A 24,238-nucleotide genomic window follows, 5' to 3' on the forward strand; every position below is an offset into this window, starting at 1 on the left:
ATAGAATAGATTGTTATGGAAATGCTGGCAAATCTGTTCCATTCTTCATCTATTTATTTTCTTCTGTTCAACTTCACAATAATAGCTAGCACTTTATATAACATTTTAAGGTTTGCGGAATACTTTCCAAATACTAACTTATTTGATCCTGACTACGACCTTGGGAGGTAGGTGCTCTTATTATCTCCATTTTACAGATGAGGAAACTGAAAGAGATAGAGGTTAAGTGACTGGCCTAGGGTCACACAGCTGGTGAGCATCTGAACTAGATTTGAACTCAGGTCTTCCTGACTGCAGGTCTAGGGCTTTATCTATTGTACCAGCTAAAATGTGATTTGTGCCAAACTTTATGTATACATTATGTCAGCTCCACTGCTTTTTACTGTGTGTGTGTGTGTGTGTGTGAATGTGTGTGTGTGTGCTCGAGTGATATAAGTCTGCTCTTAATCTTCTGCCATCCTCCAATACAAGTTTTTACAAATAATTTTGAACTCTAAACCAGCGTTGCTCTCAGTTGCCTTGTCTCTCCATGTTCTTAGGTCGTCTAGCATTATTGCCAGAGTTTTGTATAGGTTCTATTGGCTTTGAGCAGAAGGCAGAAAGAATCAAATACATCTCAAATAATGCTGACATTTTATTTACCATCAATTTATTAGTGATCATTTTTTTGAACTAAATTCATTCAATTCTGAATTGATAAATCAGAGAATCCTGAGAAATAAGCTCTTCATTATGAACAGGAAGCTCATCTGTAGCAGGCAGTCTGATCACTCTAGTCAGTTCTCTTATGAATAAGGTTTGGCTGCTTTGTGAAATCATTAACATTCTAAATCTTCTACCTGATGAGCTTGGCGTTTTGAATTCCTAATGAGAACAACTTGATTGACACCCCATTTAGGATAATATACGTTAATAGAAAAGTCAAACACAGTTATTTCACCAGGAGACATGTAACACCATTAATTTGCAGAAGAAAAATAAGTATGTTGTGGCACACCTCACTACAGAGCTATCATTGAAACAACTGATTGGAAAAGTCATTGAATAATTGTGTTTGTGCAGTTCTGAAATGGAGCAGGAAACTCACCTTTCTGTTCAATTGTGCTACCTTCAATAGTGGTTTTTTAAAGCAATAGTTCCAGGCAGCCTTAAAGGGCAAAAAATGAAGGAAAATAAAAGGTCCCAGGTAACCTTAAGTGCAAAGTACAAATGACATTTTGCAAGCCAACTTCATTAGCCTGTCTCCCACATGAGCACAATAGTGACAAATGGACATTACTTGTTTTTCTTCATTATTTCTGGATCACACACAATTCTGAAGTGATTATCTATCAAGGAACTCAGAAGCTAGGAAATAAGAAAGTTGGGTTCTTTGTCAAATTCACAATCATCTAGCTCCTCAATACAGCCTTCTTAAAAAATATAAATGATTCACCTGTCCACACTTTTAAAAAAACTAGCTCTCCTTTCTTCCAAGGACATATGACACAGACAATGAAATGATCCTTTGTGACATGCCCCCAATAAATAGTTTCTTGCCCAGGGCAAGTGGTTCTTTGCAAAGCTTGTCAAATATTTTCAAAGACTGGCTTGAGAAAAGCCTAGGTTAGTGATCCACGACCTTTTATTGGTGTGGATAGTGAACCACACCAAGGATTTTTGCCAGTTCTCCAATATTGTACTTGGGATTGGTCATCAAATAAATGGGCAGCAAGTTGTAGTTTCTGAGAGAAAGTAAAGTGGACATAACTGTCCTGTTTTATATTGTCTGGAATTTGAGAGAAGCAGCTGATGCTGGTAAATTCATGAGCTGTATGAAACAATTTTATGAAAGAACTAAGGTCTAGTTCCATTGGCCCAATGAATGCTGCAGATATAAGGAAAAGGGAGGAGAAAGGAAAAGGAGGAGAATATGCATTTGTTAAATACGTGCTATGTGCCAGGCATTGTGCTAAGTATTTTAATGAATATTTATTTATTTTTGGTGAGGCAATCGGGGTTAAGTGACTTGCCCAGGGTCACACAGCTATTGAGTATCATGTGTCTGATGCTGGATTTGAACTCAGGTCCTCCTGACTCCAGGGCCCATGCTCTATCCACTGCACCACCTAACTGTCCCCTAATGAGTACTCAATTATCTTATTTGATTCTCACAATAACCTTTTGTGATTTTTGTTGTTGTTTAGTTGTTTTTTTTTTCAGTTGCATCTTACTCTTTGTGACCTGGTTTGGGGTTTTCTTGACTAAGAAAATGGAATGGTTTGCCATTTCCTTCTCCAGCTCATTTTACAGATGAGGAAACTGAGGCAAACAGGGTTAAGTGACTTGCCCACAGTCATGTAGCTAGTAAGTGTCTGAGACCAGATTTGAACTTAGGAAGATAGTTTTCCTGACTCTAGGCCCAGCACTTTATGCATTGTACTACCTCACTGTCCCACCATATAAGGTAGGTGCTATTATTATCTTAATTTTACAGCTGAGGAAATTGAGCAGCATGAGTGGCTTGCTCAGGATTACATAGCCATTAAGTGTTTTAAGCTGAATCTGAACTCAGGTCTTCCTGACCCTGGGCCCAGCACTCCTTCCACTGTGTACCGAAGCAGACAAATGTACCATATAAGTTTATAGGCTAATTAATCAATCAGTCAACAAGCATTTTTATTTATTTATGGCTAGGCAATGGGGTCAAGTGACTTGCCCAGGGTCACAAAGCTAGTAAGTGTTATGTGTCTGAGGTCGGATTTGAACTCAGGTCCTCCTGACTTTGGGGCCAGTGCTCTATCCACTGCGCCACCTAGCAGCCCTCAACAAGCATTTTTAAAGCATCTACTCTGTGCTACGTTCCATGCTAGGTGCTGGGGATACAAATATAGTAAATTAAACCATCCCTACTCATAAGGACCTTATATTTTAAGGTGATGGGGGTGAGAGTTTCATCTGTAAGTCTATACAAAATAAATATAATTATGGTAATAATTCACATTTGTGTGGAGATTTAAGGTTTTCCAAAACACTTTTCTTCATGAAAAGTGAAGATTGGAGATAAAAGAAATGGTGATGAGGTATGGGGGATAGACCAGGGGGAATACACATACTGATTAATGTATATTAGTGCTACATCCCACTTCCTTTGTGTATTCCTTAGGAACAGATAGATAGACACAGCTGACGCCTGACTTCCATCTCTGGACACTCCTGGTGAGTTGATTGAGAAGGCTCTTTCACTGAAAAAGAATTTCACTTTCTCTATCTGACTTTGAAGTATCAAAGCTGAGAATAGACCAGTGTGGTTCATGCAGAAATCCCAAATCTGAGGTAGATTATACATTTGTTAACTGTTGATAGAGTTGTAAGGAGGAAAACAGGAAGAGCCATCTCTGTCTATGTGTACATGAGAAACTAGTATACAAATGGGAGGTGTAGGAAATAAGAGATTAGCTGGAAGTCCTAAAAGGTGTGATTTTGGAATGAGAAAATGCTGGAATGGGGTGGGGGACTAGAGTAGAAGGACATATGTGATTCAGGCTGATAGGCAGCATGTAAAGACAGGAAATATTATCCATTCATCAAGAATTATTTATTAAGTACTTATATTTTAAAGATAGTGTAGGATGATAAGATCATAGATTTAGAGCTGAAAGGGACCTGAGAGATCTTGTAGTCCAATTTCCTTTTTCATATATGAAGAAACAGAGGCCCCAAGAAGTTAAAAGGCTTTCTCCAAGATCACAGAGATGCTAAGTAGCAAGGCTGGGTAGTGAATGAAGGTCTTCCATTCCAAATGCAGAGCTTTTCCCTCTATGCCACACTTCCTTCCCAAGGTTAAGATATTTACTTGCATGAGGCAGGTAACTGGGAATTTAATATTCGTGAAGTACCTTTTAAAAATATAAGATTTATAGGAACTTTTGAAGCTAGAGTAAAAACATTTTTTAGGGGAGATGTGTGAGTATGAAGATGGAAGGAGGATAAACACCTTTGAGGGACAAAAGGCAAAATATATGGAATTCTTATTTTTTAAGTGCCCCTTTCAAATGCAAAGTGTGGATAATTCTTGACTTACATAAATTCACATTATGCAAATTTGAATTTATGTAAAGAATGAGGAAAGGCATGGGAAGATATAATAGAAACATATACAAGGAGAGTTTAGAAAAAAAGTGTGGTTTCAGTTTGTTCCAGACTTTCATGGATTTGACAAAGATGAAACCTATGAAGAAGTGAGTAACAAGATTATAAAATCAACAAAAAATTAGAGTTAGAAGTGGATAAGAATGATATGGAGAAATTGATTGAGTCTCAAGGAGAAGAACTGTAGGATGACAATCTGATTGAGCTTCTAGCTGAAAAATTGCAGCAGAAGAAAGAGACGGTCAAACCCAAAGTGTTCACAGTGAAGCAGTTGGTAGAAGCATTTCATCATGTGAGCATTTTTTTTAATATTGAAAAGATGTATTCAAACACTTTAAACTTTTTAAAAGTCCAAAGACTAGTTGAGGATAATATTGCTTGCTATTGTCAGATAGATGAGGGAAAAAAAGAGAGCCATTGTCCAAACATCTCTCTATAGCTTAATAAAAAAAGTTGCACATCCAACCACCAGTGATAAAGGGTAGGTGCAATGGGTGGGGATGGGACAACATGCTGCACACTTTTGTTAACTTTACTATATGGTACTGTCTAAGTTTTATCATTAACTTTACTTTTTATTTTATGATTCTGTTTATTATGGTACATTATTTGATATGTCTGCATTTTAGTACATTTTATGACTTTCATAAAGACATTATTTGGTATATGTCTTTGTTGTATAGGCTAAGTGAAGTGGGTGGGTAGGGACAAATTTGAATTATGTAAAAATAGCTTTATGTAGAGGTCTGTGGAATGGTTCACTTATGTAACTGTCTGTATATTTATTAGTCTCTTTCAAAATATTACCTATAAACAAAGTTTACTTACAAAATCGTAATGTTTGGGCATATTTAGTTAAAAGGTATAACCCATTCAGATACCAGTTTATTAAAATTAAATTTTATTTTAAAATGTTTTTAATTATGATTAACAACAATTGCAAATTTCTACACAGTATTTCCTTGTATGTAGCAGGTGTTGAGAAAGGGTTTGTTGAATTGATTGACTTGTTTATTTTAAGGAATCTAGCATCTCTTAGATTTTTCCATTTTATAAGAAGCAGGCAAAATGGAATATTTTGCATCAACATTATTGTAAAATCATTATTGTGCTTTCTGGATTTAGTGTCCTCTACAGTATCAAGCAAAGGAGGAAAGTTCTCATTTTCAGAAAAGCAGCTGAGAAGAAAGTGGAGATTTCCCTTTCTTTAATTTATAGAAAATAGTAAAATTTTTGACACATAGAACTTTGTCTAGTCAGTCTTGTTATCTGAGCTATATATCTCAGAAGATTCTCTCTCCTTTGGTGCTTCATTAAAAATAATCTTGATGAATTTATTTAGATTGAAGATTTTCCCAGATTGAGGCAAGTTTTTTTTTCCCTTTCATGTGTGTTTGGTCAGTCAACAAATGTGCTAAGCACTTACTATGTGCCAAATACCATGCTAAGCAATGGGGATACAAAGGAGACGACAACATACCTATGTATATATGTGTATATATATATTATATATATAATATATATATATATCAACTAGGCACATGTAAGATAATATACAGAGTTAATGGGAAGTTATATCAGAGGACAAAAGGCTGAGGAAGCCAAGGAAGGCCTCTTGCAGAAGGTGAGATTTGAGATGAGTCTTGAAGGAAGTCAGAAAAACTAAGAGGTGAGGAGGGAGAGCATTCTAGGCATGATGGGACAGCCAGTGTAAAAAAGTCATGGAGCCTTAAGATGGATTGTACTCTGTAAGGAACAGCAAATAGGCCAGTGTTGTTAGATTATAAAGTATATGGAGGAGAGTTAAACTTAAGAAGAATGGAAATGTAGGAAGGGAACAGGTTATGAAGCCCTTGAAATACCAAACTGTTCTTGTTGTTGTTTCAATTGTGTCCAACTCTTTGTGACCCCATTAAGGGTTTTCCTGGCAAAGATGCTGGAGGGGCTTGCCATTTCCTTTTCTAGCTTATTTTATGGATGAGGAAACTGAGGCAAAAAAGGGTTAAGTGACTTAACCTAGGGTCACACAGCGTCTTCCTGACTCTAAGTCTGGTGCTCTATCCACTACACTACCTAGCTGCCCCAATAAGAACAACAGCAACATCAGAGGTGTATGTGATCAAGGTACTTTATACTTCTATCCCTGAAGAGCTGCCAAAATTCTTTGGTTAAGTCATTATCCTTTTTTTCTGCTGTTGTCTGACCTATATCCTCTCTCCATTGAGTGACATATTGTTTCTGATGGATGTCTCTACTAATGTTGTGGTTGCTGAGATGCTTATAGCTACCATATATAGGATTTCAGCTCTTTAGGACTATCTACTGGTCTTTACTGCAGGGGCTCAGTGACTAGAAAGTTTCTCCTTGACAAGGGTAGGTTTAGGCTTTCTTAGTGCACACCCATGGCTACAAACCAGTCCATTTACCCAGGGGAGCCAACAAAGGTAGTGGAATACCGTAGGCAAAGGCTGCTCCTTGTATTCTATTTGTCTGGTGCTGATTTAAGGTCCATGGTCCCAAACAACTATCTGATTCGGGGTTAGAAAATTCCTTATACTTCCCCATTAAGTCCTTGCTTGTGATCTTTCCCCAAATCCATTTAAGGGATTTTGCCTATCAAACCCTTCAAGAGCTGTGTAGGAGACTGCCACGCTAATGATGATAATAATGATGATGATGATGATGATGACTAGCATTTACATAACACTTTAAGGTTTGCAAAATACTTTGCATATGCTATCTCACTTGATCCTCACAATAACCCTGTGAGGTAAGTGATACTGTTATCCTCATTTTCTAGGTGAGGAAACTGAGACTGAGAGAGGTTGATTGATTTGTTCAAGGTTACACAGCTACTAAGTGTACTGAGGTAGGTTTTGAACTCAGATCTTTTCAAATTCAGCAAAATCACTGCTATGCCACCTAGCTGTCTCTCTAAGGTGAACCTTATTTTCAAGATGCTCTTTGCTTGATATGCAAATATATCCAGAAGCCAGAACAAGATCTAGGTGAAGAAGACAGCATCCCTTTCTCCCTCCTTCTCAAGTTCACATTTTTGTTAAAAAAAAAGAAAAAGCATATATGCCAGGAACAAAACTTTGCTGATATCCTTATACTTACAGGATCAACCTCACAGGATTGTTGTAAGGAAAGTGCTTTGTGAGCCTCAAAGCAACATATAAATGAGTCATTCTTCATTTATCATGAATATTTCTGGATATAGATCTGTATCTTTCTAGAATAACAGAATGTGGAGGAATTTGAAGAATATCAGGAGCATGTGCAATCAGTTTGTCATGACCCACGACTATGCTGCAGAATGAACATGCTTGGCAGAAGCTTAGGCTGAACCTGGACCTAACACTTGCAAATGTCTTATATTCTTTAATATTTTCAAGTGCTTTTCCAACATCAAGCCCTAAGTCAGCAGCTTGTTTTACAATCCAGTCAGACATAGAGCATCGCAGTCACTTGTATTTCTGCCTTGAAATCTCAGATCCAAGATGTTTGTAGTAGCTTGGATTCCTCTGTGTACATAATGATCTGATGGTGGGAATAATTTCGTAAAAAAATCTTTCTAGTTTTTAGTTCTTTGAAATAATTTTGGGGAAGGAAATATGGGACATCACTAAACAATACTTTATCTTTAGTGTTTTATTAATCTAAAAATGAAATTTCAGTTTATCAAAAATAATTAGAAATAGTTTCCCTCTCCTTTCAGCCTTCATATCTCTAGTTCTTTCTAGTTCCTTGATTTCCTAGAGTCAGGGTAAAAGAGCAGCTGGTCAAAGCCTTATATCCTGTTCCTTGGTGGCTATGGGCAGAGGATGTTTTTAGCTTTCATTGAGAGCTGTAGCTGCTGAGATTGAAGAGGGTCAGAAAACACAGATACCATCCGTGGCCAGTGGCCAAACGAAGCATCATTTTGCTGTACAGAAAGCCCTGGGCTGTGTTTAAAGGTCAGTCTGCCCAAAGGTCTGCTCCATATGACTTGCTAAGCAGTCAGAGCTATTTCTATTGATTGTCACTGTAAAGTTAAGATTTATGGACACTTAAGGACAATAGGATGTGGTATTTAGCATCTCTCCCTTTTTGTCCTAACCCCACCCCCAGGTACTTCTTGAAGGAGCAAAAATTTGACTTTTCTGTAAAGCAAATACAGAAGTTATTCATATGGGAAAGTAGTTTGCTGTTGTTCAGTGGTTTTTCAGTCATGCCAATTCTTGGTGACCCCATTTGGGGTTTTCTTGGCAAAGATAATGGAATGGTTTGCCATTTCCTTCTCCAGCTCATTTTACAGATGAGGAACTGAGGCAAATAGGGTTAAGTGACTTGCCCAAGGTCACATAGCTAGTGTCCGAGGCCAGATTTGAACTCAAGAAGATGAGTCTTCCTGACTCCTGGAACAGCACTTTATCCATTGCACCACTTTGCTGGCCCTGGGAAAGTAGAGTCATGAAAAAACTAAAGGGGGCCTATCTATCATAAGCTTATTCAGTTTGGTTGACCCATCTCTTATTGGGATATAGCTGGGGGTGTGTGGAACTTAGGAAAAGTAAAAAAAAAAACCTGTTGGTAGCTGCTCCCATCTTCCTTTCCTAAATCCTTACCCCTGATCTCACCTTACCCCATATTTGGTTCCTGGGGATGTATGGAGAGAGAATTTGCTCAGTTTGGTGGTGTAGTCAATAAAAATTGAGTGAATGGTGTTATCAGATACCTACAAATCTGCATTATTCTTTAAGCATTTCACTGGAAGGACTATTTTTACTTCATGATTTAGTCTCAAATATCTATAATTTCCATCTCTGATCTGACCCTGATTTTCATGTAGAAAAATCATGATGTGAAATTTGTTTTAGTGAGTTTCCCATCTCCATTTTTAGGAGACCCCTTTGACCCTCTTCAGGGTCTTGTATCCAGATGCAAAATCCACCCACACTTTTGGACCCCTCTAGATCACATCTCTAAATTATTTTTAACTCATGCACCCCTTTGATTGTCCAATGAAATCTATGGATCCCTTCTAAGAATAATATTTTTAAAGTGCACAAATCAAATGCATAGGATTACAAAAGGTACCAATTATGTTGGAATATAGTTATTAAAACATACCCACCACTCCAGTTTATGGGCCCCAGGTTAAGAGTCCCCGCTCTGGATAAATCATATCAAAGTTCTAGTGCCTTAATCCTTAAACTTTCCAAGGGATTTATGCTTTAAGAGAGTATGTTTAATATAAAGGAGTACATCACTAATGATGAAACTTCAGATGTTAGTAGTGGGCTGGTGGGGATGAAATTTTTAAATGAGGTCTTTCTGATAACCCTCATATCATACCATGTGGATGACTACCTATTTCAGTTACACCAAACAAGTTGTAAAGTACTTTTATCTACTAGGGTTAGGTTAGGGTGGAAGTGGGAGGGCCTCTAAAGGTTTGGCAGATGCAGCTGTTATGATCACTCATTCCCCTGTGGCCATCAGCTGGTGTCCACTAGGTGGATTACCCTTTGAAAGACCCAAAGAGGCAACTTAAAGAAATTAACAAGAAGCTGCTAGCTTCTTCCATAGACTGTGTGTAGTACTGTTCTGACTAAGTGGACAATATTAGGATGATTATTTCATATTTATAAGATTTTTTGGGGTGTTAACTGCCATATGGAACATATATGAGCCATGCTTCTAAGAGCCTTGAATTTAACACAATCATACTTGTAGAAAAATAATTCAATGCTATAAGCATCTGTACTCTTGTCAGAGTGGGTACTCTCTCCACTAATGCAGATTGTAGTTCCCCTATTAATTAGTAGATGGGTCTTTGACTATTACTGTGGACAAAAAATTATCATCCAATTAGGATGATGAGACTCTCTGAACTTAGGCTAGTCCTTGGATAGTCCACATATAGTCCCCCACTGGACTGTAATTGAAGTCTTTCCATCTTGGATCGATCAGTGTATAGTTTGCTAGCAGTGCCTTTGAGAAGTCAGTCTCCACCATATTACAATGCGGCTTATGAAGGTCATGTCAATGGAATGCAAGGTCTGCTAAGTCCTCCCAGAAACAAAAAGGCTTTGAATATGAGTTTTTTTTGGTCCAAGGATCAGTTTAGTTAAGATCAAGGAGGCTCATAACCTGGTTCACTTTAGGGTAATGAATTTGTTTTATTTATTTGTTTATCTTTGTCACTATAAGTCTTACAGATCATTTAAAATGAATGAATAAATGGGGAAAAACACTTATTAAGGGCCTAACATGTTCAAGGCACTACGCTGAGTTATTCGGCTGTAAAAAGAAAAGTGAGACAATTCCTTGCTCTTAAGGTGTGTGTGTGTGTGTGTGTGTGTGTGTTGGCATCTGGGAAATCAATGGAAGGGTGAGTGGAACCAGGGCAATCACTAGCCACATCCTTTCCAGAAACAATGGTAATATTGATTATTGATTATTGTTTTCAGAGCAAGATATAGAAAGCATGAGGAGGGATATGTGTATATGCGCAGTTAGGTGGCACAGTGGATAGAGTGCTGGGCCTGGAGACGGAAAGACCTGAGTTCAAATCTGATCTCAGACACTTCCTAGCTAAGTGACCCTGGGCAAGTCACTTAATCCTGTTTGCCTCAGATTCCTCATCTGTAAAATGAACTGGAGAAGGAAATGGCAAGCCATTCTAGTGCTTTTGCCAAGAAAATCCCAGTGAAGAAGAGTCAAGCACGACTGAAAAAAAATGGACTAAACATGAAACATGTATATGGCGATAGAAGCTGGCAAGATGCTCAGGGCAGATGCTTGGATGGTGTGTGAAGCATTGTCTTGGCTATCTAGGTATAAAGGGTTAGGTGAATTTACATTCATTCTCATCAATCAAGACACCCCACCTCTGATGGAGTTCTAATGGTGAATGGATTAGGGAGTAGGGCATGGCCTCTGAAGGTCAGTTTGGAGGGCAATATTTTGTGGGAGGAGAAAAGGGGCAAGGGAAGGGCAGATACCAAGAAACTAGGGATGGATGGCTATTAAGTTACAGATACAGTAGTTAGAATCTCCATTGGTAGAGGGAGTAGGCACAATGAGGAAATGATATATCTCTGAAGTATCAAAGGAAGATATTCCACAAATAGCTGTCTATGGAGGCATGACACTCCTGGCTGGCTGAGCTGTCAGTATCAGGTAAGCCAATAATGATTTTAATTAATTTTTGTACCATTACTCCTTTTTTTTGCCCATTGGCAGCTCAGCCAGTCATTGATGGGAGATGAGGGAACTCTCTGGGATGCTGGATCCTGCTTTCTCTTTTACCTTGGCTGATTCATTATAAGAGGTTCTTGGACAGCAGTTTAAGGACATAAAATAAGCTTGGATACCCTGAAGATGCTGGAGCAGCAGCAGACACTACCAAATCTTCACACTGCTTCTTAGTTTCTTTTTTACTCCCTTGTAAATTACTAAGAATGTCAAGGCTGGTGTTTGGGCTGGGCTTGACTCAGGTCAGTCCTTCAGTAGTTTTGGTTTGACACTGGGACAAAATGAGACATTCAGATCATCTGACAAATAACAAAAGGAGATTTACTTAGCCATAGCAGAAGAATGTTCAAATGAGGATAGACATTGAGAACACCACTTGAATTGATTCAACCAAGTGAAACTTCCTTGCCCTACTCACCCATCATTATCCTTCAGCCAAGCATCAGTGCTTCCCTGGAACTCCTGTTGGCTGTTTTGTACTCAAGAACCATGAAGTGATATCAACAATTTGGGCTTTTAGTCCACTGAACCAAACACATCTCAAGTTGATCTCCATGCTTTTTTTTGTCTTTGTTTTTGTGAGGCAAAAAAACAAGGCTCAAGTGACTTGCCTAGGGTCACACAGCTAGTAAGTGTCAAGTGTCTGAGGCCAGATTTGAACTCAGGTCCAGCTGCCCCTTGCATTTTTTTTTAAAAGAAAAACTCTAATAACTTTCATGGGGCAGGGGTTAGGATATTCTTCTTATCATAGTTGGGAAATTAGGCATATTATGCTAGCAGCCAGAACTCTCAAATCTCCCAAATGCCTTCAGCATACTATTGGTTTTGGGTGGCTTGTTAAATTTTGAAAAATATTATAGATGAGGGAGAGAGTAGGAGCAAGACCAACTAGGGAGTCTCTCAGAATGGAGTAATAAGGAAATAAATATGCTTTAGCATTGAAGGACCTGTGTTTGAATCTTGGCTTTTCTTTCTCATTTTACTATGAGCAAACATTCACCTTCCCTGAGCCTTAGTTTCCCCATCTATAGAATGAGGATGTTGGATTAGGTGACCTCTGAGGTTCCTTACATCTCTCAGTCCCATGATCCTTGTGACCAATACATGTTGCTTCTCCACTCTGAAACACTGTCTGATACTGTCTTTTTACCTCTTCCTTCATTTCTATCTTCCCTCAGGGATTTAGTCATGTTAAAAAAATACCCAAACCTTGCAGGTTCTATGTAGATAAAGGGTGGGACTTTGGGGGTATATTTTAAAAGGTGAGAGGCATTCCATATTGAAATGGTCAAAAAGATAGACGATACTGCCTTCCTTGCTGTAAATTGTGTACTTTATGTTAGAAATGATTATCATCATTCCTCACATAGAGGCTGCTGATGAAGCACTCTGGAGTCTGCTGTCCATCTGATCACCCATCCATTCAGTCTTGCTTTGCAGAGTGCCCAGTTTTGGTTTTCCAAAGTGTAAGTCAATGTCAGAGGACTTTATGTGCTGGTTAAACTACTGCAGCCAATAAATAGGAAACACACTTTAAATGCTGTAATTATATTTTTAGAGTACTGTGTGTGCTGTAATAAATCAGAGGGGGAAAACACATCAGAATTGGAGAATTGTGCTGAAGACAACAAAGTCAAGAATCTGGCTCTCACTCTTCAATGCAAAACTATCCTTTAGAGATCTTAGCATGTGGGTTAAAAAGGCCTAGTATATAAAATACAGACCAGCATCCGAATCAATCAAAATATCTGTTAACAAGCATTTATTAAGAACATACAACGTGCCAGGTATTGTGCTAGGTTTTGGGGATATGGAGACAAAAATGAAACAATTCTGGCCTTCAAGGAACTTACATTCATTTGAGTATGAAAGGGATGATGGTGTCATGGAAAGAGTTGTATGGGGAGTCAGAGAACCTGGACTGACATTCTAGATTCACCACTTACAACTTGTATAATCTAGAACAAATCACTTAACCTTTCTAGATCTATTTCTTTCTTTCTTTCTTTCTTTCTTTTTTTCTTAAAAAGGGGTATAGGTGACTCAAAGATTCATTCCTGCTCTAAATATCTGATCCTGTTCTGAATCTTCATGTTCCATTCCATAAATAGAATAAATCATAACCCAAACTACATAGTTGGAGAAGAGTTGAGGTAATAGGTAGATTTATGAGATAATACCCATTCAGGTCTTAGATCACTAGGTGATCTAAGAAATATAGAAGGAGAATTTCCTGCTTACAAAACCTGGTTGTTGGTTTTCATGTTGACCCTAGAAGAGTTGTGAATTTAGGTGGAGCTTGTTTTGGTGCTCCTCCATCCCCCCTTTGAGTGATCCCTACTTCTTTCCAGTGCTGTCCTTCTTTCTTCCCCAGTCCAATGCCCTCATGTAATTTTTCAGTGCACAGGTTCCCACACTGTTATATGCTTCCAAGGCAATGTGGCATGCTCCAGACCTTCGTTGCCCCCCCCCCCCAAACTTACTAACTCTCCCTCTTGCTCCTTCTGGGCTTTGTTACAGGGCTGAAATGATTCTGAAATACTAATTTTAAAGAAGGTGTTATTGGTTTATAATTATTAATGTGCAGCTGCTACCCAACTTCATTCACATTAGGGCTTAGGTCTTCAATGCTTTAACCTCAGTTAGTGAAGAAAGCATGTTATACTGCAAAGAACTGTGGATTTTAGCCAAGAGCCCTGGGTTTGAACCCTTGCTTTAAAAAAGTATTACCTATGTTACCTTGGGCAAATCATGTAATTTTTCTGGGTTTCAATTTTCCAATCTATAAAATGGGGGAGTTGGGCTAGATGACCATTAAGGTTCCTAAAATCTATGCTTTTATAAGTAGAAATTTTGGATATAGTCAATAGAGGGGTTAGTTTGAGGTAGAGAGGCTTCATGAAGTCATTCAGATTATACCATGTAGGTTGCTACCAACCCTACCTGCTTATAAGTGTAGACTTGTCTGGCCTCTTGACTTCTGCTCACAAGGATTTGACAGCACTAGCTAATATGGTGTGCTAGACAGCCCTGATTTAGTACTTTTTGAATTATTAAAATCTAAGGAGTTTGCTGCTTACCTTCTTTATGTCCCAGAAAAGATCAAGGAGGAGATGCTGGCAGAAGAATTGTCTTCTCATTTGCATTTTTGAGGTCAGCTCCCCCAATGTCTTTATTCAATACTCTCTCCCCTTGGCCTCAGTTTCCTTATTTGTAAAATAAGGTAGTTGGAATAGATAGTTTTGGGGGTCCCTTACAACTATAGAACTGTGATTGATTATTTCACTTATTCTCCTGAAACCTCAGAAGTCAGTGGGGAGGAAGCCACAAAATCAAAGGAATCTACCTTTTTTCAATAATGACCAGAAAGGGAAGAAATTCAAAGGCTTAGGGGACTCCTCACTGTGAGCAGAATTACCTTTTACATTTCAATACCCCCTGATCTTGTATTCATACGGCAGGACCCACAAATACACTTCACTCGCATATGCTCAACACATTCACTTAAGTAACTCGATTACCCTAGCAGGCACTTTTACATAATGCAGCCTCCTGTCACGCTGGACATTCAATCATTCAGCACACTCCAAAGCTTTCTCTCCTCTAATATCACTTTACACACAGCTAATGAACACAAGTTCCAAATAAGTGGCCACGGCAGTCAATAAAGAATTGAAAATTCTTTACCTGCTTGTGCCTGCAGTTAGTTGCCTCCAGAGCCAATTAGTGGACTCCTTTCTTTGTGCTGTGGGAATATGTCCTTCTGCTCACCCTGAGGTTATCTCTTCCTCATTCTCCTTCCACATTTCAGCAGCTCTGTACTATGCAAATAGCAGATACCCTTGCAAGTCTACTCATCCAAGACAGAAGTACTATAGGTTGGTGTGACCTTGGGAATTTTATTTTATTTTAATCCACTCAAACAGGGCCAAGTGGCTTCTTGGGAGTCTCAGGAGGTAGGCTTGGACTCAAATATGTTTGGAGGAAGTGTGAAATAGTAGAACAAGAACTGTAATTGGAGCTGTAAAACTTGAACCCTAGTTTCATTGTTTACTAGCTGTGTGACCTTGGATAAGTCACTTCATCTCTGTAAGGCAGGCAATGCAGATATGTAACATATCATGGAATGCATATCCTCATTTTATAACAGAGGAAATTGAGGTTCAGGCCTAACTCCAACATGGTTACCTCTCAAGTCACACAGGGACTTAGTCCCCTCAGATGAGCTCTAAACCAGATTGGATTCTGATATCTAGGTAGATATTAATGATTCTCAGAATACCCCAAGAGGGTCAGCAATTTATTGAGTACAGCAAAATACCTAGAGGTTTCAGGGGTTCACCCTGAGCAGTGCGGCCAGTCAGGGTATTCCAGGATAGCCAGGACAAGGTAACAATATCATAGGATTGTGGCAAGGACCAAATGAAACAAAGTCACTTACCTAATGTTGTGAAAAACAAATGGCATCTCACCTCTGATGTTTATTATATGCGTGACCTTTGGTAAATCACTTATATTCTGTGTTCCTGAGTTTCTTCATCGATAAAATGAGGGTTGGACTAGGTGATCTCTGAAGTCATTTCCAGATGTAGAATTATGATCATTACTAATATAATACGCTTAATTGTAGAACTTAAGACTCATACAGGTAGATCTCTTTAGATCCAAGAAGGTGTAAGGATGTTTCCAAATTCACAGAATTTTCCCAGACACCAGTTTCCACTAATACTGACAAATTCCCAGAGGTTTCTACTTCAGTCTGGAAGTGGAAGTTATAAAGAAAGAGAGAAAAGAGCAAAGGGAAAAAGTTTTATTTGTATACATTTCCTTGATTTATTATTTAGAAACTACTTCCACTTAAGCTGGCACAATATACATCTGTGGTATACTGGAAAGAGCCTTGGATTTAGAGTAAGAGAAACAGGGCACAGGACCTAGTTCTGCTACCTTTGTGAAATTAGGTGGGTCATTTATCTTCTCTGGGAACCTATTTTCTCACCCCCACCCTCCACCTCTAACTCCTGTGACCTACAGCTTTAATCCTGATTTCTCAACCATACTCAAATCTCATATTTCAAAGTGATGTACAGAATATTCCACTTAGATGTTCTGTCCAAATTTAAAATACAACATTTTAAAAATCCCCACCTTCCTTCCTTTGTGCCTATCTCTGGGCTTGTTAGGTCTTTCAGAGTGAAAAATGATGAAGAGGATCCATTGACACAGAAGTTGACCCCACTGATTCTAACCTCCCCCCTTACCTTTACCCTCCCCCCAACCCTGTCCCTGGCCCCAGGCCCAGGGCTCCTTTTAGATGGGTTTCAAAATAGGCCCTTTAGACAATGGTACCTTGCATAGATGTTGATGATTGCCTGACTACCCCAAGAAGGTTAGAGCTTAACTTAATGTAATAAGACTTCTGTAGGTTTCAGGGGTTCAACCTAAGCAGTGGGGCCAATCAGGCCATCCCTGGGAACTGGGCTAAAAGACCTTTGGAAATTCAGCAGCCAGTATTGCAGTAACGGTGTCCCCAGGGAGCTATCCATGGTCCTATGATTGCTTTGTTGCGTTCTCTCTTTGATCACTCTACCTATTCTAGCCTGACTTGCTCGCTTCTTGCCTCCATCCCCCAACCTTTTAGTTTCATTCCTTCCTCAATTGGCTTGCCTAATTTTACCCATTGTCTCATGCTCAATTATTGTATTTAATCTTACTGACTTTAGCATGACTGGCATTTGATTCTCACTTGATTCCTTATCTTACTTTGCATATCCACCCTGCCTCAGTATCCTGAGTCCCCGGTTCCATAGCTCAGTACATGGTACTCTTTTGCCTCCTCTATCACCAAATCCTGTCCCTCTCCCTTTTAAAGGATCCATCAGTTTCATCTTTTCCTCTCCATTCTGATTGCTTCCATCATTATTACCTTGTACCTGGATTTCTGCCATAGTTATCTAGTTGAGCTTTTGGCCTCCAACTTTCCACATTCCAATCCACCTGCAAACAAAAGGTCTATTACTCAAAAATCCACCATAATTTTTTTTTTTTTTGCTGCATCTCATATAAAGGTCCTCTCCAATCAATTCAATTTATTTATCAATCAGTCAATCAAAAGACCAAGCATTTATTAAATGCTTACTATTTTCCAGGTACTGTAGTAAGCACTAGGAATAAAACAAAAGGTAAGGGGCAGCTAGGTGGTGCAGTGGGAAGAGCACTGGCCCTGAAGTCAGGAGGACCTGAGTTCAAATCCACCTCAGACCAAACACTTGACACTTACTAGCTGTGTGATGCTAGGCAAGTCACTTAATCCCAATTGCCTAAAAAAAAAAAAAAGCCAAAAAAACAGAAGGTAAAATCAGTTCTCAAAGAGCTTACATTCTAATGGGAGGGACAAAATAGTACATAAAGGATACATACATTCATCAAGGAAGTCACCTGAGAGGGGAAGGATCTAGCAACTGGAGGACAGAGAAAAGCATCCTGTAGAAGGTGGCATTTGAGCTGAGCCAGATATTCTGAGAGGGGGAGGTGAGGAAGGAGAGTATTTCAAGCATGAGGGTAGCTAGAGCAGAGGAATGGAGATGAGATATGGAGTAGTTGAATATAAGGAAGTAGTCCAGTATACCTGGACCATAGAGTGTATGGAAAGGTGTAAAGTGAAATACAGGAAACTTTATCTCTTACTTCTCTGTAGTCATGTCAATTTTCTTACAGAATATGACCCTCCTCTCCCCTTTTCTTGCAGAACTCCTTGCCCCAGTAATTGCTTTGTTCTGCTTATGCTGTTCACCTTACAGTTAATGTTTCCCTACTTCTTAACTGCCTATCCACCTTTTCTATTCCAGGCCCATTTTCATTCCAATTTCCTCCATGAAGTTTTCCCTGACCAATCCAGCTCAACTTGAGCTCTCCCTTAACTTTTTAAAAATTATTGTCTGTATCACATAATGAGCATTTTATTATGTTTAGTCTTATTCTCTAATGATTGCACGTGTGTATTTTTTGTTTTCCCAACTAAGTTGTAAGCTCCTTGAATTCAAGGATAATATTAGGTACTGATCCCTAGGGTCATTCCCCCAGGCTTAGAATAGCTTTGGTGCCTAGCTTAGGCTCTTCCTCTCCATCTCATCTTCTTTCATAATCCTCTGGAATTCAATGTTCCTGTTTAAGATTTCTCTGATAAAAGTATTAAATAATTTCTAAATGACCACCTCATCCACCTTACTTCAATTATACACCAAGATGGTCACAGTTTAGACCTTACCATTTCTTAGGATAATTCGACTTCCAAGATCTTGAACTTTGAAATTACACTCTGACTACAACTTCCCTCTTCCATTCTCATACATATTAAACTATTTTTTTTGTCCTTTGAGTGGCCATTAGTCCACTGTCCTGTTCTCTCAAGCAATCTTTCCTATTCTTTTTGTTTCCTTACCAAGTTCTGACTGCATGGTTTGCTGTTTTAATGTTTCACTAGCTACTACCTTCTTGTTTTCTTGACCTTCTATTGGTCCTGAACTTCAAATCTTTATCCCCAGGGAAATTCTTGCCATCCAATTTCTTTATTCCTACTGTAGAGGTATTGAGAATAGCAATCAAAAAATGAGTTGATTTTACCCACTGAAATTCATGGTACATAATTTCAGTTTGGCTTTCTTTGCTGCTGGTTGATAACCTCTGACTATTTTGACTCCTTATTTAAGTTCCTGTAGAAACCATTCCAAATATTGTCTTTTTTTTTCTTTGCTTCCCCCCAACCATACTGCCCTACTCCCAATCCCACACTTATGGCAGGGGGAAGACTAGTATTTTATGTGTATTTAACAAAATCTGAAGAGATTCAGATTCATAACTTGGTTCAAAATCTAGGTGTGTAATGGTCTAGACTGCTCCAGGAACTTCTTTACGTGGTTCTCGTGGCCTTCTCAGTCTCTATTACTTTATGAGTCAACCCATTCCACTTTTGGATAGCCTTAAATATTAGGAAGTGATCAGGTAGTTGGACAGGTGAGTTATCTTTGACCTTGTGTCTTTACCCGCCACCATTTATTCAGAAAACAAAAGACATTCCATAATCCATTCATGAAAACCATTCTCACTAATTTAAATCCATACATCATCTATTTCAGTTTCCCAATTAAATTGTAAAATCTCTGAAGGGAGGGACATTTTGTTAACAAATGAAGGAAGGACAGTCTATTGGCCTTTTTAATCAAATTTATGATCTTTATTTCAAGTAAATATAGCTACTCAAACTGAACAATGTGATGGTGTTAAAAATTCTGTTTTTTTTCCTTAGATTGGAAGACTCAAGTTTCTATTGAGCCCTTCAAAGCTATTAAAAACCCCGGCACTTATATAAAATACCAACATCAGTTAAATGCTGTTGTACTATAGCATTAGAGGGTGTGTGTGTGTGGGGGGAGGGGGCTTGGAGATTTGTTTGTTTGCAACTGATGAAGGGTAAAGATAAACTTGGATTTTTTTCCTTTAAAGGGTGAGAGGCCCCAAATTTCAGTATAGGATTACAAGATGATATACTTAGAGCTGGAAGGACTTCAGAGGCTATCTTGGCTGGCTTCTTCACTTACAGATGAGGAAATTGTTGCCCAAGATCATCCAGGCGACAAAGTGAAGATTTGAACTGAGGACCTCTTTATCTAAATCCAGTATTCTTTCTACTATACCACCTGCTGGTTTATACAGGGAATAATTAACCTTAGTATTATGAGTAACACTCATTTTCTCCCTTCTTCCTACATAAATTTTAAGGAGGTCTGGTGTGTTAGCTTCCTTAAATCGATCATCTTTTTGAAATGTGCTCTAGAGTCCCCTGTGAGGATGTGCTATTATCATGGTGCCAGCTTTGAGATATGGGGAACAGTCAAATTGTGAGGATGCTAGGAATGAGGGTCAATAAAAATGCAGTGTACGGAATTCAATTTTGGTAGGTCCAATGGGATTGGGATAGGACTGGACCTGTGATATCATTGGTAAAGAGAATCCCTAGGTGAGAAAACTCCCTCTACCAATGTACATTCTCTACAATTTAGAGTCTTAGAGAACTGCCTGGAGAACTAACAGGTTAAGTGAGTTGCATAGCCAGTACATGCTAGAGATGGGACTTGAACCCAGGTCTTCCTAATTTTGAGGCTGGCTCTCTATTCAGTACACTTTAATGTCTTAACTGTTGCTATCTGGATGAAGGCCTAATGACACTATTTAAAGACTAGACTAATGGGTAGCTCCCTTCTCCTTCTCTCTTATCTATTTCATAAGATGGTGGTGAAATCTTTGAAGATCCCCATAGCAAAGTATTATGGTAATCCAAAGTGTGTCATGCTAACGACATAAGAGACCAACCTTATTTCACACTGTTCCTACAAGGACATAGCTTTTCATTGTGAAAGCTGAACCAAAAGGAGCTTGATCAATTCTCCTGAGAGAATTAATGGGAGAGGAGGATGCTGGCCAAGAGCCAAGCACCACCCGCTGTACCCAAGTGACTGAAGATTAGGGCTATGTTTGTATTGGGATTCAGAGTCAGTCTTTCTTAGTTTGTGTATAAATATGCAAACAAGAGCCATGGCCCTGTCCAATCAATGGTTAATGCTAAGTGCAGGAGTATGTATGTGAGAAAGAAATCTACACTATGACACATAGAGAGAAGGGGTGAGAATTGATAGCATCATTAAATTATTGATGAGATTGACACTCTAATCTAATATGATCACAATTGGGTATTTTGCATGCAATGAATCTGGGGTTTTTCTTTTGTAATTTAACAATGTGTGTAAACTATGGGTAGGACATCTCAAAAAGTCTGCATGGATAGATTTTTCTGGAATATTTATGGTTTACTGTAAAGAGAAAAAATATCTAGCATTATTAAACATGTAGAAAGCACAGCATCATTTCTCCCCTTGGATAATCATAGCATTAATAAAGTGGTGTGTGTGCAATGCAGTTCGGTTTAACAAACCTTTATTAAGTGTCTGTCATGTGTAAGTCAGAAATCTGGCATGGGGGTAGAGTTCTGAGCTCAGGCTGGTTTAGATTCAGCTCTCACCCTAAACAAATCACTTTACTTCTGTATTACTCAAGTAGTTTCCTTGGACCTATCTACTAAGTTACAGATGGACTGCAAGCTGCAGTAGTGGAGGGAGTTTCCTTATAGAAATGCTGGTAAAATTACCTCCATGCTGGTGAAATCACAAATCATACTTAGATTTGAGCACTTATAAAGCATCATGCTAAATCCCTGGCATACAAAGACAATTGGATCTTGCCCTCAGGGAGTTTATAAGCCGCTTGCTGAGTAGAGGATTTCTTCAATCCCTCTTCACAAAGAACAACCAACCAAACAACCAACCAAACAACATAACACTGGGTACGTAGGCTTTTTTCACTCAGGTTATAGAAAGCCCAGCTAAGGCACTGTCAGAAATTCCCAGCTCATGATTTGTTCCCTTCAACCTTATCCTCAGGGCTAATAATTCTTGCTCTGGGGATCTTTTCACATTTCACATACCTCCAAAAACTTTATGAAATGGATTATGGAGGGAAAGAAGATGGAGACAACTTTATGAACAATTTTCAGAAACAAGTATTTCAGAAATATTTTCTAAACAGTAATTGTATCCTTGGAGGGCAGGTAGTATAACATAGCAGAAAAACATGAACTGGGAAGTAGGAGAATTGAATTCACACTTGAGAGCTAATTTTAAGATCAACTGGAGATGTACTTATTGACAAATGTGTACAGCCACCAGAACTATTTGCTGGGGAAGGGAGAAAAGAGAGAGATACCCTTGCCTCTCACCATAAGTCCGAAGAGAGCTGGTAGAGTCCTAATGTCCTCAAAATAGTGGAAGGAAGAGTGACAGTAGACTTATTTCTCCTTCTAAGCTTACCAATGAATAGTTTTTCTTGATTCAATTGGTAATTTACTTTGGAATAGGGACCATGGAGACAGGAGAAGGACCTAACTGTTGCTGACTAATTTTTGTGAAACTGGGAACATCACTTAATGAAGCAGCTAAATGTCAGTGAATAGAATGCTTGACTTGGAATCAGGAAGAACTGTTTGAATCCTACATCATATACTTACCAGTTGTGTGATCCTGGGCAATTTACTTTACCTTTCTGTTTCTCAGTTTCCTTATCTGTAAAATGGAAATATTATTATTAATTAATTAATAATATATATTAATACATCAATTATATATTATATATATTAATTAATCAATAATATCTACTTCACAAGGTTGTTGTAAGAATAAAATGAGATAGATATATGTAAAAGTTCTTTTTAAATCCTAAAGCACTGTATAAATGCTAGCAAGTTTTTTTTTTACTATTGTTAATAATAATCTTTCTGAACCTTAATTTTCTCATCTCTAAAATGAGATAGTTGGACTTAGTCATCTCTAAGGTCCCTTTTCAGCTTCTCACCCTTTTGTTATATGAAAAAGTGATGTCACATGACATATGTATATGTATACATGTTGTATTAGGAAGAATAAGGAACCAAGAGAGAACTGAGTTCAAATTCTATTTCTGACATTAGCTGTAGTACCACAGGAAAAGTCATATAGCCACTCTGAACCTTGGTTTTCTCTTTTGCTAAATGGGAATAATAATACCTATTAGTATCTATGGGGGGAGGGTTGTGAGGATCAAATGATATAATAATAGCTCACACAGAGCCTTATGATTCGCAAAGCACTTTATAAACATCATCTCACTTTATTCTCACAAGAACTCCATGTAGGCTAAGATAAGAACTATTTTTACATTCACTTTACAAAAGAAGAAAACTGAGAATGAATCAGTAAGTTAAGGAACTTGCCCCAGGTAGTAATTATCTGAGGTAGTATTTGAACCCAGATCTAGCACTCTGCCATTGTGTATTTAAAGAACTTTGCAAACCTTGAAGCACTTTATCATCATCATCCCTATTGATTCAGATGATGGGATGTCCTCCCTCACTGGCACTTTCATTTGGTTTGGATCTTCACTAAAGCTAACAGAACCTGAGAAGGGATGACAAGTGAGCTGATAAAAGGCTTTTCTTACCTGTAGATTCTCTAAATCAGTGACTTTCTTAGCAGACTCTTTGTCTATGGCCAGTGAGAACCTTGTTTCAAGTTCTGCTCTAACATAAAATATTTCCATTGCAGAACACCCTCATGTGTTTTATCAGGTCTTAGTACCTTTACACAATGCATGTAGAAGGGAGAAAAATCACTAAAGGGAGAAGAAGCCAAGGAATTGAGACCTTTGTGAGTTGGTTGTTGGAACCCTTCCCCTAGAATGTTTTACATGAGGAAAGTAGGAATGATGAAGTTTCAGGATTTGTATCCCAAGAGCGTTGAGCTAGGAATCTTGCCCATACCAGATTTTATTTAATGTTCAGTTGGATCAGCTTTGCCCTCCTCATGCAGGATAGAAGTTGGTCCAGTGAAGGATTAATGCATATTAGAGTCAGAAGGGATCTACCTAGAGGGGATCTTTAAGAGATAATAGGTTAATAAATTTACAATTGGGAAGGACCTTAGACATAATTTAGTTCTAGCTCTCATTTTGCAGATGAGGAAACTGAGGCACAGACAGATAAAAGGGCATTCACAAGGTTATATGAATATCAACTAATTGACAAGCATTTATTAAATCCTTACTATGAAATGAAGTAGGTGCTAGGGACACAAAAATAAAAAATGAAATAATCCCTGAACTCATGGAACTTACATTCTATTGGAGGACACATCATGTAAATCTATCTATCTGTCTATCTATCTATCTATCTATCTATCTATCTATCTATCTATCTATCTATCTATCTATCTATCTATCT

This window comes from Vombatus ursinus, unplaced genomic scaffold (genome assembly GCF_900497805.2).
Source record: "Vombatus ursinus unplaced genomic scaffold, bare-nosed wombat genome assembly UNPS02014848.1, whole genome shotgun sequence".
NCBI classification, from domain to species: Eukaryota; Metazoa; Chordata; class Mammalia; order Diprotodontia; family Vombatidae; genus Vombatus; species Vombatus ursinus.